The sequence below is a fragment of the Melanerpes formicivorus genome, unplaced genomic scaffold, assembly GCF_026170545.1.
Source record: "Melanerpes formicivorus ecotype bairdi unplaced genomic scaffold, bMelFor1.0.p_v2 SCAF_52, whole genome shotgun sequence".
In the NCBI taxonomy this organism is placed as follows: Eukaryota; Metazoa; Chordata; class Aves; order Piciformes; family Picidae; genus Melanerpes; species Melanerpes formicivorus.
In genome coordinates this window covers 3,218,868-3,230,699 of record NW_027142404.1, presented here as the reverse complement: position 1 = coordinate 3,230,699, position 11,832 = coordinate 3,218,868, and the positions used below count along the sequence as shown (strand labels likewise).

The 11,832-nt window shown below is 51.5% G+C and overlaps 1 protein-coding gene across 2 annotated transcripts in view; it reads left to right on the top strand.

The window, feature by feature from the left end:
- The window catches only part of LRRC4C (leucine rich repeat containing 4C), a 215,962-nt gene that overhangs the window by 9,823 nt on the left and 194,307 nt on the right, over positions 1–11,832 (top strand). The gene's annotated exons all lie outside the window — the stretch shown is intronic.

The following is an 11,832-nucleotide window of genomic DNA, read 5'->3' as shown; positions in this document are numbered from 1 at the left end:
GTGGCCTTCCAGTATCTGAAGGGGGCTCCAGGAAGGCTGGGGAGGGACTGCTCAGGATCTCAGGCAGTGCTAGGACTAGGGGGAATGGAATGAAGCTGGAGGTGGGGAGATTGAGGCTGGAGGTGAGGAGGAAGTTCTTCCCCATGAGAGTGGTGAAGCCCTGGAATGGGTTGTGCAGGGAGGTGGTTGGGTCCCTGTCCCTGGAGGTGTTTAAGGCCAGGCTGGATGAGGCTGTGGCCAGGCTGATGTAGTGTGGGGTGTCCCTGCCCATGGCAGGGGGGTTGGAACTAGAGGATCCTTGTGGTCCCTTCCAACCCTGACTGATACTGTGATACAATACTTGCAATGCTGGGGCCAGCTCTGGAGTCCTCAGCACACCTCCTGTGAAATGGGACCAGAGGAGGCCACAGCAGTGCTGGGAGGGCTGGAAGCCCTCTGCTCTGAGGCCAGGCTGAGAGAGTAGGGCTTGTTCAGCCTGTAGAAGAGAAGGCTCCAGGGAGACCTTCTGGTGGCCTTTTGTAATGAAAGAGGCTGATCAGAAAGCTGGAAACAGACATTTCAGCTGGACCTGTTGTGATAGGATGAGGGGTGATGGTTTGAAACTGAAAGAGGAGAGATTTAGACTGGAGAGAAGGAAGAATCTGAAACTAAAGAGGAAAGGTTTAGACTGGAGAGAAGGAAGAAATAATTTCCAGTGAGAGGGGAGATTGACATTGCACAGAAGGAAGAAATGTTTTCCACTGAGGGTGGTGAGTCTCTGTTCCAGGTTGCCCAGAGAGGTGGTAGATGCCTCATCTCTGGAACCATTTCAGGTTGTCTGGAGCTGAGAGAAACATGCTCTAGTTGAAGATGCCCCTGCTGACTGCAGAGGGGTTGAACTTTAAAGGTTCCCTTCCAATCCAAACGAGACAAAACAGATTTGGAGAAGAGGAGGCTCAGAGGAGACCTCATTGCTGCCTACAACTACCTGAAGGGAGGTTGTAGCCAGGTGAGGGTTGGTCTCTTCTCCCAGGCAAGCAGCAACAGGAGAGGATGCAGTCTCAAGCTGCACCAGGGAAGGTTTAGGCTGGAGGTGAGGAAGAACTTCTTCCCAGAAAGAGTAATTGGCCACTGGGATGTGCTGCCCAGGGAGGTGGTGGAGTCACCGTTCCTGGAGGTATCACAGTATCACAGTATCACTCAGGTTGGAAAGGACCTCGAGGATCATCGAGTCCAACCTGTCACCACAGACCTCATGACTAGACCATGGCACCAAGTGCCACATCCAATCCCCTCTTGAACACCTCCAGGGTCGTTGACTCCACCACCTCCCTGGGCAGCACATCCCAATGACCAAGGACTCGCTCGGTGAAGAACTTTCTCCTCACCTCGAGTCTAAACCTCCCGTGGCGCAGCTTGAGACTGTGTCCTCTTGTTCTGGTGCTGGCTGCCTGGGAGAAGAGACCAACCCCTTCCTGGCCACAACCACCCCTCAGGTAGTTGTAGAGGGCAATGTGGTCACCCCTGAGCCTCCTCTTCTCCAGGCTAAACAACCCCAGCTCCCTCAGCCTCTCCTCACAGGGCTGTGTTCAAGGCCTCTCCCCAGCCTTGTTGCCCTTCTCTGGACACCTTCAAGTGTTTCGATGTCCATCCTAAACTGAGGGGCCCAGAACTGGACACAGTACTCAAGGTGCCCAGCACTGATCCCTGGGGCACACCACTGGTGCCTGGCTGCCCGCTGGCTGTGGCACCATTCACCACCACTCTCTGGGCTCAGCCTCCAGCCACTTCCTAACCCAGCTCAGAGTGCTGCTGTCCAAGCCAGGGGCTGACAGCTTGGCCAGGAGTTTGCTGTGGGGGACAGTGTCAAAGGCCTTGCTGCAGTCCAGGTAGACCACATCCACAGCCTGCCCCACATCCACCAGGCAGTCACCTGGGCATGGAAGGAGATCAGGTTGGTCAGGCAGGACCTGCCCTTCCTAAATCCATGCTGGCTGGACCTGAGCCCTTGGCCATCCTTCAGGTGCAGTTATTGCCCCCAGGATAATCTGCTCCATCCTTTCCCTGGCACTGAGGTCAGGCTGCCAGGCCTGGAGTTTCCAGGTTCCTCCATCCGACCCTTCTTGTGGATGGGGACCATATTGGCCAGTTTCAGTCACCTGGGACCTCTCCTGTGAGCCAGGACTGGAGGAGAATGATGGAGAGCAGCTTGGCAGCTCATCTGGCAGCTCTCTCAGCACCCTAGGTGTTCAAGAGGAGATTGGATGTGGCACTTGGTGCCATGGTCTAGTCATGAGGTCTGTGGTGACAGGTTGGACTGGATGATCTTGAAGGTCTCTTCCAACCTTGGTGATACTGTGAGCCTGTGATGCTGTGATACTGTGAAGCCTGGATGAGGCACTTGGTGCCATGGTTTAGTTGATCAGATGGTGCTGGGTGATAGGTTGGACTGGATGATCTCAAAGGTCTTTTCCAACCTGGTTAATTCTGTATTCTGTAATTAGTCTAAGGCCATTTTTTCTTCCAAGCAGCAAACAGTGTCATCTCTTACACACCAGCAATGAGATGGCTTTAAAGGAGCAATCTAAGAAGCTCTTCACCCTTTCTTCTATGTTTCAGGTGACACAGCACAACTGGTGTGTTGAACATAACAAAGCTCATGAGAGGATATTATATCACATTCCACACTCTTGGCACTGACTCTGTGTTTAGTCACATCTCTATCAGCAAATAGATTCTCTTTGTGTGTGTATGGATACAGATGTGTGTGTGCACACATGTGTGTGTGAGTGTAAGTATTTAACTAATGGCCTTCCATGCCCTGAAGAGAGCCCACAAGAAAGCTGGAGAGACATTTGAGAAGGGCTGGTAGTGATAGGACAAGGGGAATGGCTTTGAGCTGGTGGAGAGGAGATTTAGACTAGAGGTGAGGAAGAAATTCTTTCCAGTGAGGGGGTTAGAGCCATGAGCATCTCCCCTGTGAAGAGACTGAGAGCCCTGGGGCTGGATAGTCTGGAGAAGGGAAGGCTGAGGGGGGATCTGATCAGTGTCTGGGGCTGGGGGGCAAGTGGAGGGGGCCAAGCTCTTTAGGGCATTGCACAGCAATAAGCCAAGGAACAACAGGTTCAAACTTCAACAGAGAAGGTTTCAGCTCAGCATGAGGAGAACCTTCCTTGGTGTGAGGGTGCCAGAGCCCTGGAGCAGGCTGCCCAGAGAGCTTGTGGAGTCTCCTTCTCTGGAGCAGTTCAAACCCCCCTGGATGCATTCCTGTGCAGACTGCCCTGGGTGATGCTGCTCTGGCAGGGATGTTTGGACTGGATGATCTCTGGAGGTCCCTTCCAATCTCTGATGTACTCTGATACCGTGATACTGTGGTGAGGCACTGGCACAGGTTGCCCAGGGAGGCAGTGGATGCCTCCTCCTTTGATGCATTCAAGGCCAGGTCGGAGGAGGCCTTGAGCAGCCTGGGCTGGTGGGAGGTGTCCCTGCCCATGCTGGGTGTGCTGGAACTGGATGACCTTCAAGGTCCTTTGTAGCCCAGCCTGTTCTATGGCTCTATGATCTGGGTCAGAAATGTGCATTTTGATTCAATTTGAATGCTGTGACAAGTCCAAACTGTTCAGCTTGCCATCCAAAGCCAAATCTGAGTTTGTATCCGTAGAGCTACTGCAGCCCTTGCAGATGCTCACCTCTCCTGATGCTACTCAGATCCCCTCAAAGCTCTGAACCATCTGTTGCTGCTGCCCAGCTCTTGGTTTAATACACTCCTGGAAACCTTCACTTCTCCTCACAGCCTCTTTCATATCAGCAGGGAATTGGTTCAGACACTTGTTGAAGAAACAGTGGAGCAAAGGTTTGTTAGGCTGTGATGGTTTTTTCCTTCTGAGAGAAAGGAACGACTTTGTGCTGTGTTGGTATTCTGGGGTTTGGTTTGTTGGGTTTGGGTTGTTTGCTGCCTTTGATTTTGTTCTCTTTTCCCAGATTTTAAGTAGTACAAAAGGAGAGGGAAGGGTGTGGAATACTCTCAATACATTGCTCAGCAATTTTGCTGAGGTTACCAAACTGGGAGGCTTGGCTGAGACACCTGAAGGCTGTGAGGCCATTCAGAGACCTGGAAAGGCTGAGAGCTGGGCAGGCAGGAACCTCATGAGGGTCAGCAAGGATGAGTGCAGAGTCCTGCACCTGGGCAGGAAGAATCAACTGCAGCAGGACAGGCTGGGAGGGGATCTGCTGGAGAGCAGCCCCAAGGAGAAGGACCTGGGAGTGCTGGTGGGCAGCAAGTTCTGCATGGGACAGCAATGTGCCCTGGGGCCAAGAAGGCCAATGGGGTCCTGGGCTGCATTCAGAGGAGTGTGTCCAGCAGAGCCAGGGAGGTTCTCCTCCCTCTCTACTCTGCCCTGCTGAGACCTCACCTGGAATATTGCATCCAGCTCTGGGTTCCCCAGGTCAGGAGGGACAGGGATCTGCTGGAGAGAGTCCAAGGGAGGGCTGCAAGGCTGCTGAAGGGACTGCAGCACTGCCTGGGAAGGAGAGGCTGAGAGCCCTGGGGCTGTTGAGTCTGGAGAGGAGAAGGCTGAGAGGGATCTGATCAATGTCTCTCAAGAGCTGAGGGCTGGGGGGTCAGGAAGGAAGGGACAGGGACAACCTCTTCTCACTTGTGTCCTGGGATAGGCCAAGGGGCAATGGATGGAAACTGCAGCACAGGAGGTTCCAGCTCAACATGAGGAGGAACTTCTTGCCTGTGAGGGTCCCAGAGGCCTGGAGCAGGCTGCCCAGAGAGGTTGTGGAGTCTCCTTCTGTGGAGCCTTTCCATCCCTGTCTGGATGTGTTCTTGTGTGACCTGTGCTGGATTCTCTGCTCCTGCTCTGGCAGGGGGGTTGGACTGGAAGATCTGCAGGGGTGCCTTCCAACCCCTGACATCCTGTGAGGCTGTGATTTTTTGGCCCCAAAATACACCAGCGGCATCAGTGAATCAGGCAGGAACAAAATAAGCTCAGGAAGGGAGAAAAAGATTGTTACTTGCCAGCAACTTCATCTCCTAAGCATGCTTGCAGCCTTCTCCAACCTCCCCCCCCTCCCCCTCTTCCAGCCCTGTTTTAGCATTCTCTAAAGGGTGTTGTGTTTGGGTTATTCATTACTGCTCTGGTCCTCGGCCTCCCTCTCCCCCCCCCCCCCACCCCAGGTCATTTGTGTTGGCCATGGATTGTAACGATAGTGACATCAGCTGCTAATTGAGCTAACAGTGATTAAGGACCTGGTTCCAGTTGCTTAACTACTATCTGGTAGAACTTTCTCCCCAGCAAGCCCGCTGAGTCAGTAGGATAAATCTGAAAGTCAATGTTAATGATTCAGTAAATGTTGTTTGACTGAACTCAGGCAGCTCATGGATTAGAGAATGCAGGACAAAAATAAAAGCAACAACAACAACAGCAGCAGCAAACACCTCACAAAAAAAACCTCATATGACATGGCAAAGAACTTCCAAATGCATCTCCTTTTCTTTTCAAGCATGTGGGTTTCACACCAAAGCTGATGGCTTACTGAGGAGACCAAACATAGCTTGTCCAAAGTTCACACGCGGAGAAGGACCTGGGAGTGCTGGGGGGCAGCAAGTCCTGCATGGGACAACAATGTGCCCTGGGGGCCAAGAAGGCCAAGGGGGTCCTGGGGTGCAATCAGAGGAGTGTGTCCAGCAGAGCCAGGGAGGTTCTCCTCCCCTTCTACTCTGCCCTGCTGAGACCTCACCTGGAATATTGCATCCAGCTCTGGGCTCCCCAGCTCAGGAGGGACAGGGATCTGCTGGAGAGAGTCCAAGGGAGGGCTCCAAGGCTGCTGAAGGAACTGCAGCACTGCCTGGGGAGGAGAGGCTGAGAGCCCTGGGGCTGTTGAGTCTGCAGAGGAGAAGGCTGAGAGGGATCTGATCAATGTCTCTCAAGAGCTGAGGGCTGGGAGTCAGGAAGGAAGGGACAGGGACAGCCTCTGCTCACTGTGCCCTGGGATAGGCCAAGGAACAATGGATGGAAACTGCAGCACAGGAGGTTCCAGCTCAACATGAGGAGGAACTTCTCGCCTGTGAGGGTCCCAGAGGCCTGGAGCAGGCTGCCCAGAGAGGTTGTGGAGTCTCCTTCTGTGGAGCCTTTGCATCCCTGTCTGGATGTGTTCCTGTGTGACCTGTGCTGGATTCTCTGCTCCTGCTCTGGCAGGGGGAGCTGGCCTGGAAGATTTCCAGAGATCCTTTCCAACCCCTAACATCCTGTGAGCCTTGACCATCGGAGAGAGCAAAGAGCTAGCACTGGGATAAATGTTAGAACAGTCTATTCTGATGGACTTTGAATCCCACAACCCCCAGCAAATATTCAGATTTCCACACAAGGCAAATGCTATTTTACATCCACAGAGCATCTTCAGCTCTTGCCAGTGCTCATGTCTGAGATTCTGCTGAGATCCCTCAAAGCTTCTTAATATCTGAAGTTTGCTATAATTATCATGAGAGCACCTGAGTAATTCTCTTTTTCTTTCTTTTTTTTGGGGGGGGGATAGTGTGGAGGAGTCAGAGCTATATATAGTTTCTTCCTGATTTTTGAGAGAGACAAATGGAAGCACATGCCTCACCCATGTCCCTGGTTCCCTTCATCCTGGATAGGGCAGGCCACCTGACTTTATACTTGCCACGTTTGCTGGCAAAGTTCTGTTGAATTTAGGGCTCTGGAAAAACAAAACAAAGCAAAGCAAAACAAAACAGAACAGAACAAAAATGCAACAAAACCAAACCAAACCAAACCAAACCAAAACCCAAACCAAACCCAGCCCAACCCAAACCAAACTGAAACCAAAACCAAACCAAACCCAAAAAACAAAACCCAAACCAAATCAAACCCAACCCAAACCAAATCTAACCCAAACCAAACCAAAACCAACTCAACCCAAACCCAATGCAACCAAACCCAAACCAAAACCAAACCCAACCCAACCAAACCCAAACCCAACCCAACCAAACCCAACCCAACCAAACCCAAACCTAACCCAACCAAACCAAATCAAACCAAACCATCCCAACCCAAACCCAAACTTAAACCAAACCCAACCCAACCAAACCAAACCCAAACCTAACCAAACCAAACCAAACCATCCCAACCCAAACCCAAACTTAAACCAAACCCAACCCAACCAAACCAAACCCAAACCTAACCAAACCAAACCAAACCAAACCAAACTAAACCATCCCAACCCAAACCCAAACTTAAACCAAACCCAACCCAACCAAACCAAACCTAACCCAAACCTAACCAAACCAAACCAAATGCAAACTAAACCATCCCAAACCAAACCCAAACCAAATCAAACCCAACCCAAAACCAAACCAAACCTAACCCAACTAAACCAAACCAAATCCAACCCAAACCTAACAAAACCAAACCAAATGCAAACCAAACCATCCCAACACAAACCCAAACTTAAACCAAACCCAAAACAAACCAAACCCAACCCAACCAAACCTAACCCAAACCTAACCAAGCCAAAACAAATGCAAACCAAACCCATCCCAACCCAAACCCAAACTTAAACCAAACCCAACCCAAACCAAACCCAACTCAAACCCAAAGCAAACCAAACCCAACCCAACCCAAACCTAACCCAACCGAACTCAACCCAAACCAAACCCAAACCAAACCAAAGCCAACCCAAACCCAACCCAACCCAACCAAACCCAAACCAAACCCAACCCAAAACCAAACCAAACCCAAACGAAACCAAACCCAAACCAAATCTAACCAAGCCACTCCAAATCAAACTATAACAAAGCAAAGCCAAAGAAAACAAAACCAAAGAAAACAAAGTAAAACAAAACAAAGCCAAACAAACCAAAGCAAAGCCCAAAACTACGAACCAAGCCATGACCCAATTCTGAGCATTTTCGATGCCATACCTGAGAACATCTCTCATCTCTCTTGCTGAGCTCATAGCAAACAGGTCAGTACTTTACTAGCCCAGATTAACCAATCCAGTCAGAAATCTCACAAATGCTGCTCAGAAGTCATTCAAATCAGCCTGCAGCAGATCTGCCAGCTGAGCCAAGGCAACATACAGCTCTCTGGCTGTCACTGAACACCTCCCTGGAGCCATCCCTTTATGCCAATGAAATCTTGAAGCACTTCAGAAGGCTTTGGAGTTGAGTCATAGAATCATAACAATCATTAGGGTTGGAAGGGACCTCAAGGCTCAGCCAGTCCCAACCCCCCCTGCCATCGCCAGGGACACCTCACACTACAGCAGGTTGCTCACAGCCACATCCAGCCTGGTTGGAACATGCCAGGTTGGAACCCCTGCAGCAGGAGAAGCAGTGATGCTTTTGAAATCAAGAAGAAAGAGGAGAGATTTAGACTAGATACAAGGAAGAAAGTTGTTGGGTTTTTTGCTGTGGGGGTGATGAAACACTGGCCCCACCTGCTTGGAGCAGATGCCTCATCCCTGGGACCATTCCAGGTCAGGCTGGACAGGGCTCTGTGTAATCTCCTTTGGTTCAGGAGCAGAGATTCACAGAACAGGTTGGGTTGGAAGGGACCTTAAAGATCCTCTAGTTCCAACCTCCCTGCCATGGGCAGGGACACCTCACACTACACCAGGTAGGTTGAAGTCCTGCCCAACCTGACCTTGAACTCTGCAGGAGAGTTGAACTTGATAAGCATTAAAGGTCTCTTCCAAGCCAAGCCAAGCAAAGCCGTTCAGTGTTTCTATGGTGATACCATTATGGAGGTAACTTTTATGTGTATGGAAATTTGAAGCCAGCCCTTTATTTCTGTAATTAGAAACCTGCTTTTCATTCCCTGAAAGTTATTCCCACTTTTGCCTGCAGAGACTGGAAAGGAGGCTGGTGTGAGGTGGGGCATCAACCTCTTCTCCCAAGAAACCAGAGATAGGATGAGAGGAAATTCCCACAACTTGTGCTGTGGGAGAATGGAATGGAATGGAATGGAATGGAATGGAATGGAATGGAATGGAATGGAATGGAATGGAGTAGAACAGAATAGAATAGAATAGAATAGAATAGAATAGAATAGAATAGAATAGAATAGAATAGAATAGAATAGAATAGAATAGAATAGAATAGACCAGGTTGGAAAAGACCTTCAATATCATCGTGTCCAACCTATCATCCAACACCACCTAATCAACTAACCCATGGCACCAAGCACCCATTCAAGTCTCCTCCTGAATACCTCCACGGATGGTGACTCCACCACCTCCCTGGGCAGCACATTCCAATGGGAAATCACTCTCTCTGTGTAGAACTTCTTCCTAACATCCAGCCTAAACCTCCCCTGGTGCAGCCTGAGACTGTGTCCTCTTGTTCTGGTGCTGGCTGCCTGGAAGAAGAGACCAACCCCCACCGGGCTACAGCCTCCCTTCAGGCAGTTGTAGAGAGCAAGAAGGTCTCCCCTGAGTCTCTTCCTCTCCAGGCTAAGCAACCCCAGCTCCCTCAGCCTCTCCTCACAGGGCCATGTTCCAAGCCCCTCCCCAGCTTTGTTGCCCTTCTCTGGACACCTTCCAGCAAGTCAACCTCCTTCCTAAATTGAGGAGCCCAGAACTGGACACAGGACTCAAGGTGTGGCCTAACCAGTGCAGTGTACAGGGACACAATGACTTCCCTACTCCTGCTGGCCACACTGTTCCTGATGCAGGCCAGGATGCCATTGGCCTTCTTGTCCCCCTTGGGCACACTGCTGGCTCATGTTCAGCTGCTGTCCACCACTAACCCCAGGTCCCTCTCTGCCTGGCTGCTCTCAGCCACTCTGACCCCAGCCTGTAGCTCTGCCTGGGGTTGCTGTGGCCAATGTGCAGAACCTGGCACTTGGATGTGTTCAATCTCCTGCCCTTGGCCTCTGCCCATCTGTCCAGCCTGTCGAGGTCCCTCTGCAGAGCCTCTCTACCCTCCAGCAGATCAACTCCTGCCCCCAGCTTGCTGTCATCTGCAAATTTACTGATGATGGACTCAATGCCCTCATCCACATCATCAATGAAGATATTGAACAGGATGGGGCCCCGCACTGCTCCCTGGGGCACACCACTGGTGCCTGGCTGCCAGCTGGCTGTGGCACCATTCACCACCACTCTCTGGGCTCAGCCTCCAGCCACTTCCTAACCCAGCTCAGAGTGCTGCTGTCCAAGCCAGGGGCTGACAGCTTGGCCAGGAGTTTGCTGTGGCCAAGCAATCAGCCTATGGCTTGGGAGGTTTAGGTTGGAGAACAGCAACAATTTCTTTGCTGCAGGAGTGGTCAGGGATTGACACAGGCTGCCCAGGGAGGTGGTGGCGTCCCCATCCCTGGAGGTGTTCAAGAAACCTGTGGCCATGGCAACTGGGGACATGGTTTGATGGCCATGGTGGTGAAAGGGATATGGGCAGGATGGATCCATGGGCCGAGGTCAGTTGTATGAAGCTTAGTGCCACGGTGTTTTTGGGTCAATGGCTGGACTCAGTGATCTTAGAGGTCTTTTCCAAGAGAAACAATTTGATGATTCTGTGGTAAATTCGTAGCTGGTTTTATCCTGCTGCCATTCCTCTGCATCGGCAGCTGGAGTCGGTACCTGTGACTCCTGCTCCCTTCAGTACTCCTTTTCCAAAGACATTTTTCCACCTCATTTCATTTTACTGTCATTCCCTCTGCTCCAGTGGCTGAGCCGGGCCCTGTGAGCACCGCTGAAAGTGTCAGAATCAGGCAGGCTTTTAAGAAGATGAGGCTTGACGTTTTGATTGTTATTATTCTTTCTTTATTTATTTATTTTGCCTTCAGTCGATCCCTTGTTTTTCAATTACTGCTTTCCCGAGCGGGGAGATTCCCTTCCAGGAGGCCTGCGTCGGTTCGCAGACTGTCAAGCAGGTGGCAGCAGTGCCACGCCGGAGCATCTCTGGTCCCCCCATACCCCGTCCCCCGCCGTCAAGTGTTAATGCGATTGGCCAATCAGTGCTAAGATGATGGGAGGTAATTGGGTAATTGTATTTTACTGATCACAAGCAGAGAAAAGAAGGAGGGAGGGGGAGGGGGGGAGAGGAGAAGAAAGGGTAAAAAAAGGAGAAAGACCAAAAATAAGGGGGGGGGGGGAAAAAGGGAAAAGAGGAGGGTTTGGGGGGAGAGGGGGGAGAAGGAAAGAGTGTAGCCGGCAAGACTGACCCTGGGGCACTTGGGTACCACCGAAAGGTGGGGAGTGAGAGGGAAGGCAGAGCGGCGGCAAAGCAGAGCTAAGCCCGGCATCACCGGCACCGGGAGCAGCTGCCGGGAGCTGGATGTACACACACATGCACACACAGGCACAATTCCCACCGAAGCTGATGGGAGGGAGGAAGGCTCTCGGCTCCGCAAAGGGCTCTGCGTTTCGGGGATGAAACTAAAAGAAGCGGCTGCGCTCCCTGGGAATGTGTCATCTTGGAAGGGAGGGAGGAAGGCAGGCAGGAAGGAAGCAAGGAAGGAAGGAAAGGGGGAAGATAACTGGCGTGTGGAAGAAGATGGGAGACTAACTCACTGCTGTGCAGAAGGGAAATCCAACTTGTAGATCTGAAATACGCCAGGCTGAGCTTGGAAACGAGATCAGACCCGCGCCGAAAGCAAGGCAGGAGAAGGGAGGCAGAGGCTGGAGAGCTTTTATCCTTCTTCCTCTATATCATTCCCTCTCTCACTCTCCTGAAAGAAGAAATAGAAGTTTATCTGCCTTGGCGCCGCTGGATCTGTATCGCTGCTGGACAAAAGATGGAGAGGAAGCCGAAACGAAAAGCAAAGGGTGCCTGTGAGATTTACAGCTGAGAGGACGAATCCACACCTCCCCGGGCTGCGCTTTCGTGCCCCGTTGGGGGAGTTTTAA